We start from the raw sequence: 27,637 nt of genomic DNA, 5'->3' as shown, positions 1-27,637 counted from the left end.
GTATATTCCTTCATTGCAGATCCTTCGGTTCGGGAGGAGCGCTGGTGCCAGGATGCTGATCTCAAGAGCCGTGGACAGCTAACGATGAAATTACAGGTAAGCTGCTGCTGCTAACGATGTCCCTTTTCTCCTTAACAGGTGCTGTTCTTCCGAGGTACGTGGGTGCAGCTGAACACGGTGAGCGTCACGTTGCAGAATTGCGAAGTAACGCAAAACATGTTATCCCAGTTGGGTGTGGTTTAAATAGCTTCAAGAAAGTAGTCCAGGTAAAATAGTTCCTATGGTACCACACCCAAAAATACTATACCGCATAGCTTGGTTCCAAGAAGCCAAGCTATGTGGATGCCTCCATGTTGATTGACACTGAAATAAAGTAGTTCCCAATACAAGTCCTTTATCAAGTATGAGCCTGGCGCCAAAGGCGCCATGACTGGCCCCAAGAAGGCCTAGGCCAAGGATGCCTGGTTTTAGTGGAGACCCTTCCTGGCCCATGTGCTTGCGAGGGGGTCTTCTGGATGGGGGTCGTGACAGGAATTTCCATTTTTCATAAATGTTGCCTCTATTTGTAGGTTGTTGCTGGATCTCAGGTCTCTCCCTGGGCGTACCGAGAATCTTGTCTTGGAGGAATTCAGCTCCTTGTCTGTGCAAGGCTTTGTGGGCAAAGCACAGAGCTTTGAATTTTATGCATTTCTTTTTTACGTGTAACCAGTGTATGCTTTTCAATGCCTAGGTGATGTGGTATCTTCTGTTTAGTCTTAATAGGATCCTGACTGCTGTATTTTGCACTCTTTGGAGTTTCTTGTTGAGTCTTTCTGACATTCCTAGTAAGAGGATGTTTGCGTAGTCAATTCTTGTAAGTATCAGGGTTATGATTGTGAGGGTTCTGTGAGGGAAGGAAAGGAAGGGGAGTAATCCTCTGCGTAGACTTAGGAGGAAGAAGCATTTTTTGGTGATCTCCGTTGACTTGCGGATCCAGGGATGGTGTGTTGTCCATTAGTATTCCTAGGGTGTTTACTACATTGGTAGTCTCTGGTTGCGTTCCCATGCCGGTTGACCAGTCCAGTTGTGGGTTCCGTCCATCGAATCCTGCATGTGAGAGCTTAATTTTGTTTTTGCCGTGTTCAGTTTAAGGTTGTTTGCTGTCATCAAATTGTAGATGTATGTGAGACAGTTGTTGAGGCTTGTTTTTTGTTCCTAGGCTCTGTTTGTTTTCATAATTAGTTGCATGTCATCTGAATAGTTGTAGGTGGTAAGTTTGTGGGTCCAAATGATTTTCATCAGAGGGCAAAGGTAGATGTTGAAAAGCATATGGGAGAATCTGGATCCCAGTCGGACTCTGCAGGATATGTTTTTGGTGTTTGAGGTGAATGGTGGTAGGTAGGTTCTTCTGGTTCAGTTTGTTAGGAATGAGGTAAGAAACTTTATTGCTGATTTTTGTATGCACAGTCCACAGTCTTTTTATTAGTGTGCATGGCTGATTGTGTCAAATGCTGCTGATATGTCCAATAGTATGAGGACCAACTGGGCATTATCGCCTGTGTTTATTTTCTGGTCGTCCCATATCGATAGGAGTGCTGATTTTGTTCCTCTCATTGGCCTGAAGCCAACTAGTGACCGGTCAAGTATTCTGTTTTTTTAGACGTATGTGGTTCTCCAGGATCTTTGCTGGGTAAGGCAGGTTGGATATCGGTCTATAGTTGCTCAGGTCATCTTTGCTTTCTGATACCTTTTTTGTCAGTGTTTCAATGTATTCTGATTTGAAGGAGGTTGGTACTATTCCTCTTTTTAGTGATAGATTCATTAGGTTCTGGAAGTCTGTCGCCGGGGATTTGTAGAAGAGGATTGATTTGAGGATGTCAGGAGGACAGTGGTCCCTTGGGGATCCTGCAAGGTTGGTGTCCTTGATAAGTGTGGTGAAGCCTTTTTCTGTGATTGGTTCTAGGCAGGTGTGTTTTGCTGTAGTCTGTGTTTTTCTATTCTTGTGGTGTAACAGTATTTTTTTGCTTTGAGTACTGTTTATTTGTATTGTTTTGAGTTGTCTTTGGTATTTTATTTTGGGCCTCATTACGACCCAGGCGGTAAGTTACCGCCTGGGCCATGACTTTACCACCATGGCGTAAACTACGTTTACGCCATGGTGGTTGGCGGACTTACCGCCCCATTCCGACCTTGGCGGGGCGGTAAGTCCCCAATCCCCATTTACCCTTCCCCATTCCCATTTTTGCCCCATAGGGCATAATGGGAGTGGGGAAGGCGTTAATTACGCCACCATGGCGCTAGGGGACCTCGTAATTGGCGGTAAGGGGTCAGCGCAGCTAACGCTGGCGTTAACCCCTTACCGCCAGGGTCGTAATGAGGCCCTTTGTCTTGTTGATTGTATTGTTCTCTCCATTTTTGAGGACCATTGTGTGGTTGATTTCTTTTAGTTTTTTCAGTTTTTTTGTGAACCATGTTGTTGCCATTTTTAGGTGTCACTTTGAATGTTTTTTCCCTTTGCCCTAGTGCTAATATCGTGCAACTTTGCACTTGCACCTGTGCAAAGTTTCTGTAATCTGGCCCCAGATGTTCAAGTCTCCCAGTATAGCTAGGTTGTCGTGGTAGGTAGATAAAATGGTGGCCACATCCGCTAATTTCTTTGCAAAGTTGGGGTTGTAAGAAACTGGTCTTTAGATCAGGAGTAATACTATGCTGGTTTGTTCATTGATTTCTATCTTGATGAGGAGGGAGTCACAATCTTCTACGTTTGTGGTAATTTCCCATAACTTTTGAGACCCCCAGCAACTTTGTAGGATTTCTAGGATTTGATTTTTTACCTGGGAAGAGTGTGACCTTTTTCTCCCACTCTTGCATGTATTTTGTGTGTGTTTTACTTTTGTTTTCTTTGGTAATGGAGTTTTTAAAACAACCTCCATGGCATCATCTTTTTCTGTGTGTCACACAGCACCTTCAGTGCAGTGGCAGAGGGGTGTCTTTCAGACTTTCAGACTCCCCAAGGTTGTAATACCTTTCCTGGACTGACTACTGTCTCCCAGGGCATGTAAATTTAAATTGACTTTACTAGTCTCTTTAAATTTACTGACCCAGCACACCCTTATTATAGAGTGCTGGAGGGGTTGCTTAGCTTCCCCTGAGTCAAAACACTCATGCAACAGTAAAATATTACCTATCCCTATTTTAAATGGCTGGTGGCAGTGGTTTAGATCAACAACCATGATTTTTCGCAACCGCTAACAACAGTAGCTCAAAATCAGGGGAAGCCATGTTTTTCAATATGGCGCCCCAGACCTATCTGTAAAAACAGACTCCCGTCATCTTTTTTATCCATTTTCTTTTAGGAAAAGTCGTTCTTGTGTTTGTCTCTGCGCGCCAAACCAGGTTTGGTCCCTTTGTCCGTGCCCTTTGGTGGACTTCTGTGCTGAAGCCCTCCGCTGGTGCCAGAGTGTCTGGAGTGGACAGGATGTGAGGGAGGTGCCCGGAACTCCCTGTGCTTAGTCTCCTAGGAGACCTGAATGCACTTCGTGTGATCGGCTGGCTGGCTGTCCGGCAAGGACAGCCACACTTCTGTGTTAGTGACAGCCAGGCTGAATGAACTGAGAAAAAACTGTTTAAAAGCAAGTCTCTGGGACTTGGAAAGCAGAGTCGACCACTGGAACAAAAGAACTGAAGAGGAGAGGAAGGAAGAGGAATGCTGCAACACCTGGATGACCGGTGAAGCCCTGCTGTAGATCCAAATTGCCTGAAACTCCGACAAAAGAGAAGCCCTTCAAAGTTAACTTCTTCGCTTGAATTTGGTGGGAAAACCAACTCGCAAGCCACCTGGACATTGTCCTATTCTGGTTGAATTTTCTTCAGAGTGCTGTTGAAAACCGGATAGCCAGAGGGAAGGAAACCAGGGTAACTTAAAGGCACTCACACCTTAAACTGATGTCTTGCTACAGATTTTGGCTTCTTCCCAGGGCAGTCCAGGAACCTCCCAAAGTCCTCTTTTTTGTCCCCAAGACTGAAGCTCAGAAACAGCAAGATCTACTCAAACTGCCAGGAACAACTGCCTCAGCTGCAGCTTTCTTCATATAAAAGGTACTGTGCAAACGCGGTCCGGAAATCTTTTCGGCCATCGAGAAAGTGCGTGAAACTTTCCTCAACTACAAAGGCTTGTCCTTCCCTAAACTTTCATCAAACTTTTCGCCTAGCCAAATCCTTTAATAATCTGTGGCAAAGACTTAACTGTAACATACCAGAACTCTGCTATCCTATACAAGAGACTCTGAACCATTGTCTTTGGCCCAGACCTATTGAGAAGAATTGCTGGTTGTATTTAACTGAAACCCTTTGCCCTGCCTATGATTGTATTTGGGCTGTCTATTCTTATAACCTTGTCTTTTCCCTCCCTTTCTAAGTATCTAAAGTGCCATTTTGCTCACACTTCATTTTTCAGCTAAACTTGGTTTAGTACTTACTGGTTGGATTTTTGTGGAGTCTTAGTGTGCGATATTGAGCCGATTGTGCTAGTGTAATATTTTATAAATGATGAGTAAATAAATGTATGTTCCTTTACTAAGAAACCTTGAGTAAGTGTTTATTTGAATAACTGTATTGGTTGGTCCTTTGTGTAACTTGTTCTACTGCTCACTTAAACTCTTGAGATAAGTCTGGCTGCTAAGCCATCCCCACCACTTGACTGTTTAGTACAGGCTTGTACCAAAGGTGAAATTGTGCTTACACTTGTAGTCCTAGTTACCTGTAGTGTTCCCAAAGGGTACTGCAGGTGATTCTGCCTAACACCTCTGACCACAGGGACCCCACCAGGTCCAACATTAAGTCCTGAAATTGTCTTTTTAGAAAGAATGAGACTTGAGTTAGAGTTTAAAAGAATCCAAGCTCAAACTGAATGTAATTACCAAGAACTTAAACTCGGAGAGATGGAATTGAACCATGCACTAGAGATGAAAAAGTTGGCTGTTGAAACTGGTTCTCTCCCAGAGTCTTCTAGGTCTTCCAGTCCTAAGAGGCCTTGCAAGCCCAAAGATGCAGTAAGTATGTATGCGTTTAAGCTTGATATTTTGGATTGGTTGGTTGCTTTTGAATATAACCATGGGATTCAAGACATTACAGGGAATCAGTGGATTCCTTGGCTTTTTTCTATGCTAATCTCTGTTGCAACTGATGTGGTAATGGAGTTGGGGGATATATACAGAAAGGAGTATGAAACTGTGAAGCTAGCTTTGATAGCTAGATTTGGGAAGACCCCTTCTCAGTATCATAAGAGTTTTAGAACCCTCAAAAAGCATGATGGTACCTCTTGGGCTACCTGGGTGACTGAATGTTTGAAAAACGTAGATGGTTGGGTTGTGGGTTACAGAGTGAACACTTATGAAGGATGAGGAATTTGTTTATGTTGGAGTCTATTTATGATGCCTGCTCTCCTGAGCTGAGACAGCACTTGGCTGACTCTAAGGAAATTGATCCAAAGAAGATAGCAAGGGCTGCTGACTCCTGGGTCGCCAACAGGGCCACTCACAAGGATTCTGGGGTAACTCAGAAAAAGGATGAGGGAAAACAGCACAAAAAGGACAACAAGGAGAATTCTAATATCTCCAATCCAAAAGAGGGGCCCAAACATAACAAGGGTAAGCCACAGGGAAAACCAAATCAGGCTAGTGTGCCTTCTGGGACAAACGAGAAGGAGGTCAGAGCAAATCCCCATTCATAAAGATATTTGGTAAATGTTATGCTGTGGGTCAACTGACCATGTGAAAGGGGATCCCAGATCTAAGGGTAAGCCTTCAGGGATCCACACTGTCTCCTTAGCCTTCTCCCAGTGGATGAAGTACCAGTGACAAGTGGAAACTTTCACTTACTGTAACGCTCACCTGACTCCCACGGAGGCGCTGGCCTGGTTCGCGCTGTTGTGACCTCGTCTAAGGTGATGCGCAGGGGTCGGGAGACAGACTGGACCGGGCCCCAAATCTGGCTTGTCTCACTCGCAGAAGTATCCTTCTGTAGGTGAAAATAGGGGGTTAACTGTCTGCGGGGTAATGCAATCGGCCTCCCACTTACCCCTCTCACCCTCCTCAAAACCCTTCTGTGCTTCCCCGTAGCGTCTCAACTTAGGGTCTGGAAGGACGAGCTCTCCATCCTGCTTCTGATGCAGGGGCGCGTTGGTATACAGTTACTTCACTGGATTTTCGGATTGGTGAGAACCAAACTTGCTTGGCTTCCAGGTAAGTTTTTGATAAAGTGGTTCCCCTTGTGTCCATGCATTAATGTTCTAAAGCTAGTGTATTTTTCCCCATAGGGGCCGGGGTACGGAATGCCGGGGAACAGGAACCGACCCGAGATGAGAGGTGAAATCCTTGTGGAAATCAGGTATGTAAGTCTTTAATGAGCGTCTTGGTAATGTCTTTTCATTCGCTCATTAATGCTGATGTCTTTTTCCCCCTAGGGGCCGGGGTCCGAAAATGCCTGGATGCGGCGTGGACCCGAAACGAAAAGGGAATGACCCAGCAGGTAAGTCTTAACATGGAGATTTAGCTTCCCTTTTCCCTTCTTTCTCTCACCTTCGTTATTGTCTTTTTCTCCCTAGGCGCTGGGGCGCGACTGTGAATCCGGATGGTCGCTGCAGAACATGGAAGCGCCCTGTAAGATGAGTAGAATGAGGCGCTGCAGCGATCGATGTGATGTGCTTTTAAAAATAAATGTCTTCCTTTTCAGGATCGTCGGCAAAATGTCTCCGGGATGCAGATTTAGCAGGTAAGGCCTTTTCCTTCTTCTGTTCTCTTGTTCCCTTCCTTTGCAGGTGATTCAGGATGCTGGCAGGCGTGGCAGAAGTCAGGATGCAGGAGCAGACACGGTGAGCGTCCAGCTGCTAGATGCAGAACAACGCGAAGCACGTGTGGCTGATCAGGTGTGGTTTAAATAGCCTTAGAAGAAGTTCCTAGAATGTGTCCTTCCTCCAATCAGGTATGTATCCTTCCCCGACCACGCCTGGGTGGTAAATGAGTCCCACAGGTAAAGTAGTTCCTTTCAGGCCTCAAGGAGGCCGGGGTTCTGCAGAATGGTCTGCATCAGGTAAGTACACCCAAACACTTTCATAATGAGGCTGGCGCCTATGGCGCCAGGACTGACGTTTTCTATGAGCCTGGCGCCATAGGCGCCAGGACACTGTCCAAAGGGCCCCTATAAGGGGTTGCTGGGACCTTCCCCGGGGACTTGATGTCCGCTTTCGGGGACGCAGGGCCTGAGCTGGCTCCCCAGGAGCGGGCATCGTGACAGCACTCCCCCCCAAGGCCCCTCCCAAAGTTGTTCCCTCCGGGGGTTTTGGTTTGTCTGGGAAGAGTCGGTGGAATTTCCTGACTAATCGAGGTGCATGCACATGGTCACTGGGTTCCCACGACCTCTCCTGAGGTCCGTACCCCTTCCAATGAATTAGGTAGAAAAGCTTTGACCTAAACATTTTTGAATCTAAAATGTTCCTCACTTCGAATTCGGGTTCCCCATCTATTTGAATAGGTTCTGGAGGTTTGAGTAGTCGGGTTCCGGGTACCACTGGTTTCAGTAGTGACACATGAAAAACAGGGTGAATTTGCATATTAGCTGGTAAATCAAGTTTAACCGCTACTGGGTTAATTATTGCCGTAATAGAATAAGGTCCAAGATATTTTGGGTTAAAAGTTCGGGGCCCTTTGAGCGGTAAATGTCTGGTAGCTAACCATACTTGATCCCCAATCTGATACGGAGGTGCTTCACTCCGATGTAGGTCAGCATTCTCCTTGTATTTTCTCTTGGCTTGTTGTAAATGCGTGGTTGCCTCTTTGAAGGCTCGGGTAATGGTAGAATGCAGATGTTCTACTGCGGGCACTCCGAGGTTCTGAGGTGAGTCGAGGTTTGAGGTTCGAGGGTGATGTCCAAACAAGGTGTAAAAAGGACTATGGCCAGTTCCAGAGTGTACCGAATTATTATATGCGTATTCGGCTATCCAAAGAATGTCTTTCCAGTTGCTTTCAGATTGCTGTAACATACACCGTAAGTACTGCTCAAGGGTCTGATTTGTCCTCTCATTCTGACCATCGGTCTGAGGGTGATGACTGGTCGATAATCTTACGTCGATTTGTGCCATTTGACAACATTTGCTCAAGAAGTGGGAAATGAATTGGCTTCACCGGTCAGAGATTAGTATAGATGGGAATCCATGTAGCCGAACAATATTTTCGAGGAATTCTTTGGCTAGGACAGAAGCTGAAGGTAAACCTTTCAAAGGAATGAAGTGGGCCATTTTGGAAAACAAATCCACAATTACCAGAATGGTATTGTATCCCGAACAAGGAGGCATGTCCGTAATAAAATCCATTGATAGGGGGTGCCAGGGTGCTGGCGGTATGTCTAGAGGTTGGAGGAGACCGGCTGGTCTTTTCTTTTGACCTTCATTTTGGGCGCAAACACCACAGGACATCACAAAAGATTTAACATCTTTTTGCCAAGAGGGCCACCAGAATTGTCGTTTCACCTTTTCCATTGTCTTGGCAATACCGGGTGTCCCTCTATTAATGTATCATGATAACCGGAAATAACTAGTTTGTGTAAATCCTTGTGTGGCTGGAATAAGCGTCCTTGGTAATAAGGTAAACCATTATCTATGGTAAAGTCTGATCCCTTTTGTATCCAATCTTGTAGGACTGTAGGGTCCAGGAGTTGTTTCACTCTGACTTGAATGTCTTCAAGCGTCTGTAATGAAGTCATGCCTAGAATACTCTGTTCGGGAATTATTGGTACTGGTTCTGAGTTTGTATCAGGTTCTCCCATTCCAATTCGGGATAAGGCGTCTGCTTTGCCGTTCTTGCAGCCAGGTCGATAGGTAATCACGAAATCAAATTCAGCGAAAAACAAAGCCCATCGGAGCTGCCGTGATGACTGAGCCTTGGCGGTTTTCAAATACTGTAAATTCCGGTGATCAGTGATCACTGTGATGGTATGTCGAGCGTCAAGCAGGTAATGCCGCCAGGCTTTAAAAGCTGACTTTATGGCTAACAGTTCTTTGTTAGTGATTGCATAATTAATCTCTGGTGCTGAGAATTTTGTGGACCAAAATGCTACGGGATGCAGTTGGTTGGTTTCGGGATCTCTTTGAGACAGAACTGCTCCCATGGCTAGGCTGGATGCGTCAGTTTCGACGACATACGGGAGATCTGGACGTGGGTGTTTCAATATAGGTGCAGAGGTACACGTAGCTTTTAAATCCTGGAAGGCCTGCTCGGCTTCTTCAGACCATTCAAAACGTTTATTTTTCCTCAAGAGTGCAGTAATGGGTTGTACTATGCGTGAAAATTCCGGGATAAACCTGCGATAGAAATTGGCAAAGCCAAGCATGCTTTGAACCCCTTTTACAGAGCTAGGTGATGGCCATTTGAGTATGGCATCCACTTTTCTTGAGTCCATTCGGACTCCTTTGGGTGTCAGGATGAAACCGAGAAACTCAACTTCTGTGGTATGGAAAACACATTTCTCCAGTTTAGCAAATAGTTTGTGTTGGCGCAGTTTTTCCAGAACTGCCCTAACGTGTTTTCTGTGATCAGATTCCGAAGAAGAGTACACTAGAATGTCATCAATATAGACGACAACACAAACATTGATGAGTTCCCGAAGGACATCATTCATGAAGAATTGGAAGGCAGCAGGTGCATTGCACAACCCGAAGGGCATTACCTGGTATTCGAATAATCCATACTTAGTACGGAAGGCCGTTTTCCATTCAACGCCTTCTTTTACTCGCACCAGATGATATGCCCCCCAGAGGTCTAACTTGGTGTATATGCAAGCGTCCTTTACCTGGTCAAGGAGTTCAGGGATCAGAGGCAGAGGATAACGGTTTTTAACCGTTATCTGATTCAATGCGCGGTAATCGATACAAGTTCTGAGGTCGCCTTCCTTTTTAGGCACGAAGAACAAAGCCGAGGATGCCGGGGACTTTGACGAGCGAATAAAACCATTGGCGAGGTATTGATCCAAATATTGTCTCAGATGCAGGTTCTCAGGTTCGGTAAGGACATAAATCCTGTTACAAGGGGGTTGTGCACCGGGCACCAGATCGATTTGGCAATCGTACGATCGATGAGGAGGTAACGTGTTGGCCTGTTCCTTTTGGAAGACGTCCTGAAAGTCTTGCTATTCCGGAGGCAATTGCATGGAGGCAGAGGTTACAGATGCTAGATTAATCTTCAGGTTTTCTGGATAACAGGTTTGTTCACAATCCGGGAAGGTTATTCTCTTAGCTCGCCAATCAATTCGAGGATTATGTGTCTCTAACCAAGGAATTCCAAGAATAACCTGAAACTGTGGGGCCTTGATTACATCAAACACAACTGCCTCCCGATGGCCGTCGGGACCAATAAGCGTCAACTCAGTAGTGGAATGCGTTACCGGTCCAGAGGCAATTTCAGTTCCATCTACTGTGGTGATGACGTCTTTGCTGGTTTTAGGACGGAGAGGGAGGTTAATCCTGGAGACCAACTCACGGTCCACATAATTTCCAATAGCCCCGCTATCGATGTATGCCTTTATTGCATGCAACTGCTTAGGCTGTTTTGGATCTATGAGAACCATTGGCACTATGAAATGCGAGGTCTGAGAGTTAGTTTTCAAGCTCGGCAAGCGGACCCCTATGCTTGTCGGGCTGAGTTGTTTCCCGAAACAGAGTCTTCAAGGTTTTTGTCAGCGGCCCCTACCGCCTTTCGGGGCGGTTTTGCCGGGCAATCTCGTAGAAAGTGTCCAGAGTTCCCACAATAAAGACATAACTTTAATTGCCGCCTCCTTTCACGTTCCTTTTGAGTTAAAGGTCCTTTAACCCCACCAATTTGCATAGGCTCTGAGACATCAACTCCCTTGGGGTTAGCGTGGGTCTTGACCAACACCCGGGTCTCAAACCTGGACCGATCTGCTTTTCTGTTCTGGAGTCTGTGATCCAATTGGACCACTAACTCTATATATTCTGTGCATTCTCGAGGCAGATTTACAACTTGGGCCAGGACATCTTTAAGTTCTCCACGTAAACCTCGATAAAATAACGTGATTCTCTTATCCTCTGGCCACCCAGTTTCTACAATTAGTCTATTAAAGGTTGCAATGTAGGATAGGAGATCCTGATTGCCCTGTTGCAGGGATAGAAGTTCATCATCCAGAGCCTGCCCCTGAGAGTGTCGAGCAAATAACCTTTCCATGCTTGCTTGAAATCCTTGAAAATCATGGAGAATCGGATCATCCTGAGTAACCAGTGGAACTGTCCAATCGGCAGCACTGCCGCTGAGATATGACAATACAAAGGCTACTTTGGTCTGATCATTAGGGAAGGCCCCAGGCCTGCATAGGAAGTGCAAACGACACTGATTCATGAATACGGCAAATCGTTTGGGGTCCCCAGCAAAGCGTTCGGTGGGGCCAGCGGCATGTTTCCAGGTAGATTAAAATGCACAGGGTTACTGGGAACCACAGGAGCGGGGTTCCCTCCGGAACCGGGTAGAGGAGTTTGTCCAGCTTGACTTTGCAAAAGCTGTCTGGCCAGATCATCAGTTCTTTCCTTTGATATTATTAATTCCCTCTTGAGGGCATTAGTCTCTTGACGAGCGGCATGTACTTTGGCCCGTAATTCCCCCAGTAATTGGGCCAACTGATCAGTCTCAGAAGTTTCCATAGCGCCTGGGTGGGAATTTGTAGGAAGGCTTCGCGTTCTGTAACGCTCACCTGACTCCCACGGAGGCGCTGGCCTGGTTCGCGCTGTTGTGACCTCGTCTAAGTTGATGCGCAGGGGTCGGGAGACAGACTGGACCAGGCCCCAAATCTGGCTTGTCTGACTTGCTGAAGTATCCTCCTGTAGGTGAAAATAGGGGGTTAACTGTCTGCGGCGTAATGCAATCGGCCTCCCACTTACCCCTCTCACCCTCCTCAAAACCCTTCTGTGCTTCCCCGTAGCATCTCACCTTAGGGTCTGGAAGGACGAGCTCTCCATACTGCTTCTGATGCAGGGGCGAGTTGGTATTCGGTTACTTCACTGGATTTTCGGATTGGTGAGAACCAAACTTGCTTGGCTTCCAGGTAAGTTTTTGATAAATGGTTCCCCTTGTGTCCATGCATTAATGTTCTAATGCTAGTTCTTTTTCCCCATAGGGGCCGGGGTACGGAATGCCGGGGAACAGGCACCGACCCGAGATGAGAGGTGAAATCCTTGTGGAAATCAGGTAAGTCTTTAATGAGCGTCTTGGTAATGCCTTTTCATTCGCTCATTAACGCTGATGTCTTTTTCCCCTTAGGGGCCGGGGTCCGAAAATGCCTGGATGCGGCGCGGACCCGAAACGAAAAGGGAATGACCCAGCAGGTAAGTCTTAACATGGAGATTTAGCTTCCCTTTTCCCTTCTTTCTCTCACCTTCGTTATTGTCTTTTTCTCCCTAGGCGCTGGGGCGCGACTGTGAATCCGGATGGTCGCTGCAGAACATGGAAGCGCCCTGTAAGATGAGTAGAATGAGGCGCTGCAGCGATCGATGTGATGTGCTTTTAAAAATAAATGTCTTCCTTTTCAGGATCGTCGGCGAAATGTCTCCGGGATGCAGATTTAGCAGGTAAGGCCTTTTCCTTCTTCTGTTCTTTTGTTCCCTTCCTTTGCAGGTGATTCAGGATGCTGGCAGGCGTGGCAGAAGTCAGGATGCAGGAGCAGACACGGTGAGCGTCCAGCTGCTAGATGCAGAACAACGCGAAGCACGTGTGGCTGATCGGGTGTGGTTTAAATAGCCTTGGAAGAAGTTCCTAGAATGTGTCCTTCCTTCAATCAGGTATGTATCCTTCCCCGACCACGCCCGGGTGGTAAATGAGTCCCACAGGTAAAGTAGTTCCTTTCAGGCCTCAAGGAGGCCGGGGTTCTGCAGCATGGTCTGCATCAGGTAAGTGCACCCAAACACTTTCATAATGAGCCTGGCGCCTATGGCGCCAGGACTGACGTTGTCTATGAGCCTGGCGCCATAGGCGCCAGGACACTGTCCAAAGGGCCCCTATAAGGGGTTGCTGGGACCTTCCCCGGGGACTTGATGTCCGCTTTCGGGGACGCAGGGCCTGAGCCGGCTCCCCAGGAGCGGGCATCGTGACACTTACTGGCTGAGGAACCCATGAAAGTCTCATCCAATGTCTCAGCCAGTGTGTCTTTAGTGTCCCTGGGTCTGTAGGAACAATAGAACATACTCTATTCCAGACAATACTAAAGCATATTACAAAGACAGTGTTCTTGTCAATGGTCAGGAGACCCCTGCCAATCGAGACACTGGGGCCAGCATAACTGTAGTTGATTAATCATTTTTCAAGGTTGATGATGTTGCTAAGGCACCCAAAGTCTTAACTAAGCTTGCTGGAGGCCGTGTCCAAATGCTTCCACAGTTACCAGCTCTCATCCAGTGTAATGATATGACTGTCAAAATACCTGTAAGTGTGCAGAGTGAAGAACCTGGTGAGTTCATTTGGGGAATGACTTAAAAACTGTATCAAGCTCCCCCAGGCCTCCCAGCGAAAGGAAACCGGAGCAGACTGGGAAGGCCAAAGAGAAGGCCAGAGAGACTACCTTAAGGGGCTCTCTGTTAGGCAGAATCATATGCAGTGCCCTTTGGGAACACCACACACAATTAAGACTACGAGTGTAAGTACAAATTCACCTTTGGTACAAGCCTTTACTACACAGTAAAGTGGCAGCGATGGCTGAGCAGCCAGATTTATCTCAAGAGTAATGTGAGCAGTATCAGAAGTTACACAAAGGACAGTAATTACTATGGTTCAAACACACACTGATTCAAGGTTTCTGAGTATAAGAATATACATGTATTTACACCATCAGTTATAAAACAGTTCACTAATATAAAGTAGCAGCAAATCACAATCTTGATACCCTACAACAACACCCAAACAATTCTGGACAAGTTAAGCTCAAAATGAAATGTGAGCAAAATGGCACTCCAGCAATTTAAAAAGGGAGGAAAAGACAAGGTTATCCAAAATCAACGACACCAACAAGTGATAGGCAGGGCAATCTAGAAAAGGCTTACTACAACTAGGATTCATGTCAATAGGCCTGAGGCAATGTTAATGGTTCAGAGTCTTTGCAGAGGATCACACAGTTCAGAGTAGTTTGCAGTTAAGTCTTTGCCAAGAGTTCAAAACGAAGTTGGTCAGAAGAAAAGTTATTTAAAGGAGAAGAGAAGGACAAGCCGTCGGAGAGGCAAAAGATTTCAAACACTTTCACCGCGGTCGGACGGAACGAACGACCGAATTTGCACAGTACCTTAAATGAAGAAGAATGCTGTAGCTGAGGCGGTTGTTCCTGGCAGTTCCTGCAGGCTCACAATTCCTGAAGCAATTGTTGTGGTGACAAGAAGGAGGAAGACTGGAGGGTCCTGCACTACCCAGGGAAGAAGCCAGCAGCAGAGAAAAGCGTTGAATAAAAGGTGCGCTCCTTAAAACCCAAACAGGTTCGGTTCCTCCTGGCTATCCGGTTAACTGCAGCGAGGCATGGCAAATTCGACCAGGAGAGGAAGGCCGGCGTTTGGTGAGCTGGTTGGTCCCACCAAGCAAAAGGGAAGAAGATTTCTTGCAGATATTCTCTGTCGTCAGACGTTCGGCGATTCAGACCTGCAACAGGGCTTCACCGGGATGCCCAGTTGTTGCAGCAGTCATCTTCCTTCAGCTCCTCATTGGTTCTCTCGTTCCAGTGGTGACTCTGCCATCCAAGTACCAGAGACCTGCTTTTAAGCAGTTTTCCCTCATTCATACAGCATGGCTGTCAATCACACAGCAGGGTGGCTGCACTGGCAGGACAGCCACCTACCCAAACAAACTAGAGTGTGACTTGGGTCTCCAAGGAGACCCTGTGCAGGGAGCCTCATACCCCTCCATCACATCCTGTCCACCCAGACACTCTGGCACCTAAGGAGGGCTTCTGTGCAGAAGCCTGCCAAAGGACGACGAACAAAGGAACCAAACCTGGTTTGGCACGCAGAGTAAAACACGGGAAAGACCTTCACAAAAAGAAATGCAAAATAAACTTGACCGGAACCAAATAAAAATAAATGGGGTCCAGCGGGTTAGAGTTTGAGTCTACCACCATAGCCTCTAACGTTACCGAGGCTATTTTCATAGCTCGCGGTAGAATAAAAATGGTAGATACCACTGCCACAAGCCAAATCTTAGAGAAAGGGGACCAAAATAATGTTCCATGAGAAACAGACAAAAAGGGATAACTATTAAACCTTCCAGTACTCTATGGGAAGATAGTTTATACTGGGTCTGTAGGTTTAACAAGATTAGTAAAAACAATGGCAACTTTACATGTTCAAGGAGTCAGTAGTCAGTCCCAGAAAATGGAATTTGAAGTGGGAAGTCTAAAAAGACAACCCTTTGTCACTGCACTAAAAAAAGTAAAAGAAGATGCCTTGAGACTCCATAGTCCATGAGCACAAAATGTACAACACACAGCATAACACATGATAGAGTGGGAAAAAAGGCTCACACTCTTACCAGGTGAAAAAAAATCCTAGAAATCCAGCAAAGCTGCTGAGGGACTCAATAGGTAAGGGAAATCAGCCATTCTGGAGAATTTTCTTAAACACTCGCAACCTAAGACTAAGGAACCGGAGGATTTAATCCACTCCTGGATGAATCTCTTCACTCTAGTCGGTTAAAAACATCCTACAGAGACCATCAGCATTTTGGTGGTGACATCCTGACCTGTGCTCAATGGTGAAATCAAACCCTTGCAGGCAGTTTGACCATCTTAGTAGTTTTGGGTTCTCCCCTTTCATTTGCATTAACTATCTCAAGGGTTGGTGGTCAGTCTGAATCACAAAAGTAGACCCATACAAGCATGTTCTAAACGTCTTCAGAGAGCACACAATAGCAAAGCATTCACGCTCAATGGTTGCCCACCTTGTTTCTGGTTCCTTCAGCTTCCTGCTGATGAAGCAAATGGGGTGCTCCCTACCTTTCTCATCCAGTTGACTAACCACTGCACCTATACCTGTATTGGAGGCATCTGTCTGCACAATGAAGGGTTGGTGATAAACAAGAGCTCTTAGGACTGGAGCTTGATAAAAGGCTTTCTTCAGGTTTTCAAAGGCTTGAGTGTACTCCTCATTCCATCTAACCTTTTTAGGGAATTTCGGAGAGGAGACTAAATTCAAGGAAGAAGCTATGGTCCCATAGTTCTCTATGAAATTTGTGTAGTACCCAGTGAGACCTAGGAAGGCTCACAACTGGGTTTGAGTAGTAGGGGTGGCCCAGTTTTGTACAGCCTGTACTTTGCTAGGCAATGGCCTTATTTCACCTCCTCCTATCTCATGACCAAGGTAGACCACTTTGCTCTAACCAATTTGACATTTACTTGCCTTTATGGTCAGATGGGCCTGCTCAAGAGCCTGCAATACATATCCTAAGTGATCAACATGTTCTTTCCAAGTAGGGCTGAACACTGCAATGTCATCCAAGTATGCCATGCAGAAGTCCTTCATCCCATTCAAAACTTCATTGACCATCCTCTGGAATGTAGCAGGTGGATTCTTTAATCCAAAAGACATAACCTTAAACTGGTAGAGGCCTGCTGGGGTTGAAAATGTAGTTTTCTCCTTGGCATGGTCTATCAGGACTATTTGCCAATAGCCTGACGTTAGGTCAAATGTTCTGAGGTACTTGGCTGCACCAAGTTTATCCACCAGTTCATCTGTCCTTGGTAAAGGATGGACTTCAGTCTTTGTGACCGCATTTAGAAACCTATAGTCCAGACAGATTCTCAACTCTTTGGATCCTGCCTTTGTTACTAGAACAACTGGACTAGACCATGGACTTGTAGATGGCTCTATAACCCCGAGATCAAAAATCCTGTTGACCTCCTCCTTTATGTGGGTTCTTACGTGGTCTGACATTCTGTAACCTCTGCTTTTCACAGGTAAACAGTCACCAGTGAGAATCTCATGCTGGCTCAAAGGGGTCAAGCTTGGTGATAGTGAAAACAGGGAGGCAAACTGATTTAACAGAAACTTGCACTCCTCCTGTTGTTCAGATGTCACCTATTTTCTCGTCTAAAGGTTGGCCTCTGAGTAGGTCAGGTAGAGGTTCACTCTCCTCCTCCACTTGAGATGAAGCTAGAAGCAAAGCTCTCACGTTTGGTCTCGAGACATATGTCTTTAAACAGTTGGTGTGAAAGACTCTGGGAGCCTCCTTAGGTCTGCTTAACTCCACCAGATAGTTCACCTCTCCAAGTTTTCCCCCAACCTTGAAGGGTCCTATCAACTTGTCCTGCAAGTCCCTCTGCCTTGTTGGCACCATAACTAATTCAAGCTGGTCTTGAGCAAACTCAACCATGTTGGCTTTCTGGTCATGCCAATGTTTGACCAGAGCCTGACCTGCTTTCAAGTTATCACTAGCTTCTGCCATCATGTGTGACATTCTCCTTTGGAGACCTATAACATAGTCAGTCACTCTGACTGGCTTGGGGGAAGGAGCACTCTCCAACCCCTCAATCAGGGCCAAGGGACCTCTGACTGGATGGCCATAGAGAAGTTCAAAGAACTGTATCCAACTCCCTCCTGGGGGACTTCTCTATAAGCAAAGAGAAGGCACGGCAGTAGAAGGTTGCACTTTCTTTTAAGGGGTTCTTCTAAAGCACCTATCATGCTCTTCACAGTATGATTAAACCTATCTACCAGTCCATTGGTTTGTGGATGGTAGGCTGTAGAGAACATGTAAGTGACACCACAGTTTTTCCACAAGGCTTGCATGTAGTGGGACATAAAATTGGATCCCCTGCTGGATATCACTTCCTTAGGAAACCCTACTCTGGTAAAACATACCAAGTAGAGCCTTAGCCACAGCCTGAGTCATAGCAGTTCTCATAGGTTTTGCCTCAGGATATCTAGTAGCATGGTATACTTCAGCCAGAATCAACCTGTTTCCTGAAGATGTGGGAGCGTCAAGGGGACCAACAATGTTTATGCCCATCCTCTCAGAAGAAATTCCCACCACTGGGAGAGGCACCAATGGTGCCACATTCTTGGCTCCACTCTTGCCAGTGGTTTGGCAAGTGTGACAACTTCTACAGAATTTGTCAACTTCTGCACCAATTTTAGGCCAGTAGAAGCATAAAGAGAGCCTTTCCTTGGTCGTTTTGAAGCTCAAATGACCATCCAACAGCATCTCATGGGCCAACTGTAGGAACTGGAGTCTGTTTTCTAGGGGCACTTCAAGTCTTTTGCAGTCCCCAGGGATAGACTCAGTCGGTTCACTGTAGAAGAGGCCATCTTCCCAGTGCACCATATGCTTCCCAGCCTCTTGCCCATCAAGCTGTGAAGCTGTCTGTTGTCGAAGACCTCCAAGAGTAGGACACTCTCTTTGTCCTCTGCTGAGGTATGCCCTGTTGGGTAAACATTCTGCCAGTAATGACTGCAGCTCAGGATGGTCAACAGGATCCAGATCTCCAACTAGAGTAAGGTCCTCTTCCAGATCTGACTCTTCAGAAGCTGGATCAACCACACAGGGTTGTACCTCACACTCAGCCTCAGCTGTTGGAGGAGTCACAGGTGTGACTTTGGACAATCTTGGGGATGTCCTTGTTGGTAGCACAAAGGTGCTATCTGCTTTCTTCTTGAAGGTCTTAGGTTTCCCTGTTGCCCCTTTCTTATTTTAAATAGCAGTTAGTAAGTACTGTGGACCGGGGGTGAGAGTTTCCTCTATCAATTCCCTTGGAGAGCCTCTCAAGGTCCTCTCCCTTGCAGGCCTAGTGAGCTCCTGTCCCCTTTTACTGGGAGTCCTGGGGGTACTACAAACAACTCCAAGAGTATTCAGGTCATTACCCAACAGACTCTCCTAGGCACTTCACTCAGCACACTAACAGGTATCTTGACAGTCATGTCATTGCACTAGATGAGAGCTGGTAACCGGGGAAGCATTTGCACAGGGCCTCCAGCTAACTTGGTTAGGTGTTTGGGTGCCTTAGCAACATCCTCTACCTTGAAAAATGATTCATCAACCACAGTTGTGCTGGCTCCAGTGTCTCTGATGCCAGGGGTCTCCTGGCCATTCACAAGAACACTAGCTTTATAATACTCTTTAGTATTATCTGGGATGGAATTATAGACATCTATATTATGTTGTTCCCACAAACCCAGGGACACTAAAGTAACACTAGCTGAGACTCTCATGGGTGCATCAACCAGTAGGTGAATGTTTCCACTTGCCATAGGTACTTCTTCCTCTTGGGAGAAAGCTAAGGAGACAGAGTGGACCCCTGAAGGTTTACCCTTGCATCTGGGACCCCCTTTCACACGGCCAGTTGACACACAAACATAACATTTCCCAAAGGTTTTGATGAATGGGGGCTTGTTCTGATCTCCATCTGGTTTGGGTCCAGAAGGTACACTAGCCTGATGCGGTTTCCCTTGTGGCTTACCCTTATTCTGTTTGGGGCCCTCTTTTGGATTGGAGGTATTAGAATTACCCTTGTTATCTTTCTTTTGCTGCTTTCCCTCATCCTTCTCCTGAGTTGACCCAGAATCCTTGTCAGTAGCCCTGATGGCAACCCACAAGTCAGCAGCATTAGCTAACTTCTTTGGATCTATCACCTTATAATCAGCCAAGTGCTGCCTGAGCTCAGGGGAGCAGGCATCATTTATTGACTTCAACATAACTAGATGTCTCATACCTTCATAATTGTTAACTCTGTAACCCTTAACCCAACCATCTATGTTTTTCAAACATTCACGTACCCAGGTAGCCCAAGGGGTACCATCATGCTTTTTGAGGGTCCTAACACTCTTAAGGTACTGGGAAGGGGTCTTCCCAAATCTAGCAATTAAAGCTAGCTCCACACACTCATAATCCATCCTATCCACCTCAACCCCATTCCATCACAACATCAGATGCAACAGTGGATAGCCTAGAGAAGAGCCAAGGAAGCAACTGATTCCCTGTAATGTCTTGAATCCCATGGTTATACTCAAACATTGCTAACCAATCCAAAATATCAAGCTTAGCCTCAGACATACCAACAATGGGCCTCATTACACAGATGGCGGTAAGGAAATAACGATACCGGTAAGGGATTACCGGTATCGTTAAATTCCCTTGCCAATTATGACCCGGCCAACCGCTATTAGCGGCACTGCTAAGAACAGTGCCACTAATAGCGGCTAGTCCGCGGGCGACCCCTCATCCCATAAATAGTGGCATGGCGCTATTAGCACCCAATCACAAGCCATGCGGACGTGCTAATAGCGGCATGGATCAGCCCCCAAAATCCCATACCGGCATGGCGTAAATACCGCCATCGCGAACCATCCGTTAAGAGAACTGAGCATTGTTCACACCTGCCACAGGCAGACACAATCAGCACAGGTGGAGGCAATGGAGACTGTGGCAGCACAAAAGGAGCACACCACACCCCTTCACACACCCCTTCCCACACCAAGATGGTTCCAATACTAGCAGCATTACATGGGCTGGAGGACATGATTGCATTGCAGCACCAACAACAACAGGCAGCACAGAGGAGACGCAGGAGGAGGAGGAGGGCGAGACAGGTGCAGCAAGCACCACCAGGGCACCTAGTAATACCACAGAGGCAGCCACCAATCCCCAGGATCTGAGCCAGTCCATTCAACCTAACCCCTGAGCAGATACACACCCTATACCGTCTGGACATGGATACCATCACCAGCATCGTGGACATGATACACAACGACATTGTGAGCCTCATAGACATCCGAACTGCCATCCCCCCTCTACTGAAGGTGGTGACTGTGCTCCACTTCCTCACCACAGGTACCTACCAGCAAACAGTAGGGCATCTCACAACCAGTATTCTCACGCACGCTGACCCAGGTGCTCGATGCCCTCCTAAAGCACACAAGTAAACACATATCCCTACCACGGACTGCCCAGGAGATCGCAAACACCAAAGTTGGCTTCTATTCACTGGCAGGCATCCCAAGTTGGGGCCATCGACTGTACCCATGTGGAATTGGTGGTCCCACATCACAATGAAGTAGTCTACCGAAATCGAAAGCAATTCCACTCCATCAATGTCCAAATGGTATGTGACTCAAACAAGATAATCACACATTGTTGTGCCCGACATCCCGGATCAACCCATGACTCAATGGTCCTGCGGAACTCAACCATACCACGCTACATGGAGCGACAAGCCGGACAACGTTTGTGGCTACTTGCTGAGTAGCAGGGCAAGCACATGGCAGTGTGATGTGGGGTGTGATCTGGGGGGGAATGCATACTCCAACTGGGTGTGATTGGGGGGGAGAGATGCATACTCCACTGGGTGTGATTGGGGGGGAGATGCATACTCCAACTGGGTGTGATTGGGGGGGGGGGTGCATACTCCAACTCGGTGTGATTGGGGGGGAGATGCATACTCCAACTGGGTGTGATTGGGGGGGAAGAGATGCATACTCCAACTGGGTGTGATTGGGGGTAGGGGAGATGCATACTCCAACTGGGTGTGATTGTGGTGCGGAGATGCATACTCCAACTGGGTGTGGACTGTCGTCCATAGTACAAATGGACATACAGATGTACACCAAGGTCAATCAAGGAAGGCCACAATTTACTGGAAAAGAACCCACATGCAATTTGAAGCTGCACAACATTGAAAACAATCCAAGATGCCAAACATGACACATCCATCCACATGCACATTGCACATCATGCCACACCACATATGACACAAATCAGCAACATGGCGTCAATATAGTAATAGAAAATTAGCGCTGCACAACATCAATACAGCAATGCGCCCTTGAGTGCATGCAAAGGGATCACCTCTAGCCATTGCACTGAACCACACCCCTACACCACCACTGAAATGACGCTTCACAGCATGGCAACATCGATGTCAGAATGGCAGTACACTAGCAGTGTGGAACCAAATTTGCTTGGGCCCAGGGACACCTAAGACCAGTCCACACCCAGAACATGTCAATGACCGTCGGAGGCATGCATGGGGCATGTCCACTTGCAGGGATGAGCTCACCTTTGCACATTGCAGTTACGCAGATCATCTACATGTATGCTGGGATTAGTGGATGCAAATCATAATGCAAAGTCGATTAGGGTGATATGTACAGGTTGCACTTGAGGTGAACAGTAACAAGAGCCCATTCTTCCACCCATGCAGGTGATGCTGGCTATCCCTGAAGAGGTGGCTCCTTACCCCTGTACGGAACCCACAGAACAGGCACGAAGAGGACTACAATCGTGCACATACCCGTACCCGCGTCGTGATTGAGCAGACATTTGGCCTTTTGAAGACATGGTTCCGGTGCCTAAGCAGGTCGGGTGGGGCTCTCCTGTATGGCCATGAGAAGGTGGCCAAGATCACCATGGCATGTGTCATGCTGCACAATATGTGTATCAGACGGAATGTGCCACTGCCCCCTGATGTTGAAATGCAACCACCTGATGAGGATGATGATGGGGATGAGGACAGAGGAGACGGGGCTGCAGGTCATGCAAGAGTCGATGCCCAGGAGGGACGCGATGTGCGTCAGCATCTGATAAACCAAATATTCTGAGACACATGGTTCAACTCTGTTGGCTGGATATGGGTATTAGTGCACTGGTGTTTGTGGCGAAGTTCACAATGGGCCCTGTCCCCAATAAAGTACCCATACACAATGATGAAGTCCAAGCCTGTATTTTAACTAGTCACCAGTGTATTGAACATATCATGAGATGAAAAAGTTCATGTCCCCAACTATGCCACCACCCTTTCCCCCACAACACTCCCAAAACATCCTTTCTCCCCTCCCCCACAACACTCCCAAAACACCCTTTCCCCCCTCCCCCCACAACACTCCCAAAACACCCTTTCCCCCCTCCCCCCACAACACTCCCAAAACACCCTTTCCCCCCTCCCCCACAACACTCCCAAAACATCCTTTCCCCCCTCCCCCCACAACAACCCCATGTGTGGCTTGCACAACATTGGTGTCCTGCTGCACATGTGCCAGCTAGACCCTGCTGTCCCTAATTCCCATTCCCACCACCACCATTAGGAGGTTGGGAGGGTGTGCGCCTCAGGGTGCGCAAGGAACGGCGGCGGGGGCTTGTCTGCCTTGAACTTGCAGAGGAGGAGGTGCCTGTTTGTCCCTGTGGTGGTGGTGGGTACTGTCTTTCCATCGCGTACACTATGCGCGTGAGGACCTGCCTCAGTTGTGCCATCTCCTCGTCTACATGCTGGCCAACCAGCACTGTAATATCCTCCTGCGCTGCCTGATGGTGGCCAGGTCATGGCCACTGTGGCCGGCTCGTGGTGTGGCTGCTGCACCTTCCTCTATGTCTCGGCCATCAGGTGAGGCCACCTGTGGGCTCAAGCACCCTGCCATAGTCTCCTCGCCAGACTGGCCATGGATAATGGATTGTGGTGTTGCCCTTGGGCTTGCTTCTCGGGATCCTGGGGGCTGGGGGTGTGCATTTGCATGGGGAACTCACTGGGGTCCTCCACGTCAGACAGCGGCGCAGTGGCTGCTGCCTCACCAGTCGAACTGGTGGCAGCGGAGAGTGGGCCCTCCGTGGGTGTGTCCTGTGTTGGGGGGATCACAGCATTGGGTGCGGCAATTGTTGCAGCCGTGGATTCAGGTCTTGGTGCAGTGGCACTCTTGCTATGTTTGCCCCTCTGCAGGTGTGCACTCCTCCCTGTGCCCCTTGATGTGGTGGCGGTGTTCCCTGTCTCCCGTGCCCTGGCTTGTTTTTTGGCAGGGGGAGCCTGAGTCGCTGTGTCCTGTTCTTCACTGTCGGTCTGTGAGCCTGTGGGGGACAAAGAGGGGGATGGCATTGGTGATGGTTCAACGTGCTTCATGCAGATTCTGTTCATCATGCTGTTCTGTGCATTGGGACTTCATTAGTGGCCATTCAGGTCATGGGGCTGTTGAGTGGGTCATCCATGCATGGGTCTGTGTGGCACGTGTCTGTGGTGATGTGTGCATTTGTGTGTGTTGGGGTGTGACACTCACATGAGCAGGGTTGTGTGCATGTATGTTTGTGGTTGCTTCCATGAGGTGATTCTGGGCTCACATTTGGTGCATCACCATTCACAGTGCATTGTTTCATGTGTACACTCACCTCCATCTGATGTTGTGGCCGCACTACACTCCATGTCCCTGACTCCCTCGATGGATTCTACGCCAATCGTGCTGGCGCAGGTCTCCCTCCGTGGCCATGGCCAGTATACGGTTAGCAGACAGTATGCTGCAGAACCTGAGGCGGAGACAGTCCCTGTTAGGGAGAATTCTCTGTATAGGCTAATTTCCCAAACCTAATGAGTCCCACAGCAGCTTTGCTGGATTTTTGGGGTTTATTTTTTTCTCCTGCTAAGAGTGAGACTCTTTTTCTCCCACTCTTAGACATGATTTGAGATATCCTTTGACTTTGTAATGTGTTTTAAGGGCTATGGGGTCTTTTATCCCATAGGGTTTCATGTGTTTTTGATAAGTGTGTTACACAGCACCCTCAGTGCAGTAACACAGGGGTGTCATAGTGATCCCCAAACATAGACTCCTGAGTACCCTGAGACTGACTACTGTCTCCCAGGGCATGTAAAGTCGATATTGGCTTTACTAGTTCTAAATTGTGAACAGACCCAGTACAAACCATCATATTGTGGACGTACTGGTAGGGGCAATTCGATTGCCCCTGGGTCTGTTGTTTGAGGGGGCACTGTCTAGTCCCTCCTGATCGAGCTTTGGCTGGTGGCAGTGGATACTACTTTTTATATTTGACCGCAAATATATTCCTATGGGATTTTCCCATTGTTCGAGGCTACCACTTTTACAATAGCCTCAAACATACCATTGGTTCATTAAATTAATATTAATTCACCGGTTGGGATTTTTTGCCAGAACTCGGTGCCAAAATGGCATCTGTGTTCGCTTTTGTAACTCTAACCCAAGTCGAGCCCTTTGTTCCACTTTTTGGCGGGCTTCTGCACAGAAGCCTCCAAAAGTGGTCCCACTCTGTCTGGGTCTACAGATGTGCGGCAAGGGGGTTTAGGCACCCTGGACTGAGTTGCCTCGGCAACTCAAGTCGCACTCTTGTGTGATTGGCCCAGTGGTGAGCCGCCCGGCTCACCACTTAGCATGTTTGAGTGACAGCTAGGACTGATGAATGGGGGTTTTCTTCATAAAAGCAGGGCTTTGGGGACTGGAACTTCAGAAGTCGCCACAGGACCAAAGAATCTGAAGGGGGAGAAGCTGATCTGACCTGCAACGACGACACCACCGGTGGAGCCCTGCTGAACCGCCTCACCACTTCCCGGCGACAGAGAAGTTCTTCATCCCAGAGAGTCTTCTTCCTTTGAACTGGTGGGGATAACCAGTTTTCCCTCTTTTTCGCCTTCCTGGATCATCTCATGGTCGAATCGCCTGTGCCAAGCACCCCGGCGGCTGGATAGCCACGCTTCAGCACTACCGCGAATAAAAGGGTAGTACCTTTTAACCGGGAAACTCTGCGGCTGGTTTCTTCCGTGGCAGTGCAATGACCTCCAGCTTTCCTCCACATCGAGATCTTCTCTTCCCCTGGACAAAATGCTGACTTGCACCCACTGCCAGGAACAACTGTCCCCGCTGGAGCTTTCTCACCATTTCAGGTACTGTGTCCCGCCTGGTCTCCCTTGCAACAGACTGTTCAAGGTGTCCCGTAAATCCTTGACTCTCTATCCTGTGGTGACCTGGGACATGTTAACTAACTTTTTCTGAACTGATCCAACTCTTTTTGAACTATCTGCAAAGACTTTTAAAGTATAACTCAACTGTGTGATCTTGGACACATTCCACCTTGCTCTCTCCAAGAGTGGGCCTGGCCTATGAACTTTCTTGCTCTACAGTAGACTCTGCCTTTCCTGACTTGCTGTGGTTCCTCTAAAAGTGTTGGTATTGTGTGCTTTCCTAATTCTGCCTTTTCCCTCCCTTTTTAACTAACTTATTGGAGTGCCATCTTAGGTTAAGCGCTCACCTCTGTCTGCAAATAAGTGGTGTTTTAACTAAGACTTGTTCAATAAGTAATCAGAGATGTATATATATTGATAGTGACTGTGTTTGAACTTGCTTGCCATATTAGTGTTAGTGTATTTTTACAAGTGTGTTTTTAAATTAATAATTATATACTTTTATACCAAAGCTCTGGTCAGTGTTTGCTTGTGCTACTGTTTTTTGGTACCTATTTTGTATACTCTATATACTGCCTAACTGTTCTTGAGAGAAGTCTGACTGCTCAGCCACAGCTACCAGGTAAATCTGGGTGGTACAGACTGCTACCAATTGGGTTCACTGCCAACACCTGTAGTCCTAAGCCTTTTTCAGTGGTCTGCACAGGTTTCTGCCTAACAGTCCCACCGCTTCCTGCACTCTTTAATGGTGCGGGTGGTGGTTCCCACCACACTGACTTTCAGGGCCACCTCTGCTCAGATGGCCTTTTTTTTAATCAGGGTCTACCGCCGCATGTCAGTAGCAAAGACAACATCAGCGTTTGCTGCAAGGGTCTCCGTCAGCATTATATGCTCCTCATTCGTGAATTTCTCTTTGTGCTGGCGGTCTGCGCCTTTCTTGATTGCCTTTGGCATTGTGAGGGGATCCTTGAGGCTTTGGGATTGCATTGGTGTGGAAACAGGTCCTGGGGGCAGAGAATGGCGATGGATTGTGTTTTTAAAGATGCCCGCCGTGCTCTTTCCCGTTCCTGTGCGATGACGCTATTTCCATTTCCGCTATTTTACGGTGACCGCTATTAGCAGTCGCCGCTAATAGCGGTAACCGCTATTAGCATGTTGTACCAGGTTGGAAGTGCTATCAGCGCTTTCGTCAGTGCCGCTAAGGGTCTTTTGGGGGTCTTTAGCGGCATTGCGGTAGGATCTTTACCGGCATGGTGTTGTGCTCGTGTCCGCGTACTCGTAATGGCACGCAATTAGCGGCCTCTTCCCAAGGCGGACACGTTATTAGCGCCATGCCAGTAAAGACCGGAATTTAGCCCATAATGTGTAATGAGGCCCAATGTCTTTCTGCATATATAGGGCCTCATTACACGGATAGCGGTGAACCATGGCGCTATTAACGCCATGGTTCATGCCGGTAAAATACCGGCACCGCCTTGGTGGAAAGGGGAATTACCACCCTATTCCAAGGTTGGCGGGGCGGTAATTCCCCCTTCCACCATTGCCCTTCCTCGTTCCCATTTTTGCCCCATAGGGCATAATGGGAATGGGGAAGGCGCTAATTACGGTACCGTAATTAGCTCCCTGGTCCCTTTGCGGGTTGGTTTTTAACGCCTGCAAAAAGCAGGCGTTAAATTCCCCAACCCGCAAAGGGACCTCTTAGTAAGGCGGTAAGGATTTACCGGTACCGGTAAAATACCGGTACCGGTAAACCCTTACCGCCATCCGTGTAATGAGGCCCATAGTCTCTTAGGACTGGAAGACCTAGAAGACTCTGGGAGAGAAGCATTCTCAATAGACAACATTTTTATTTCTAATGCATGGTTCAACTCCATTTCTCTGTGCTTAATTTCTTGATGTTTTTGTTCAGTTTGTGCATTGATAGGTTTGAATTCCAACTCAACTCAATCTCCAC

The sequence above is a fragment of the Ambystoma mexicanum genome, chromosome 11, assembly GCF_040938575.1.
Source record: "Ambystoma mexicanum isolate Mex_15411 chromosome 11, UKY_AmexF1_1, whole genome shotgun sequence".
NCBI lineage: Eukaryota > Metazoa > Chordata > Amphibia > Caudata > Ambystomatidae > Ambystoma > Ambystoma mexicanum.
The sequence above is the reverse complement of the archived record's forward strand: the minus strand, read 5'-3'. Positions refer to the sequence as shown.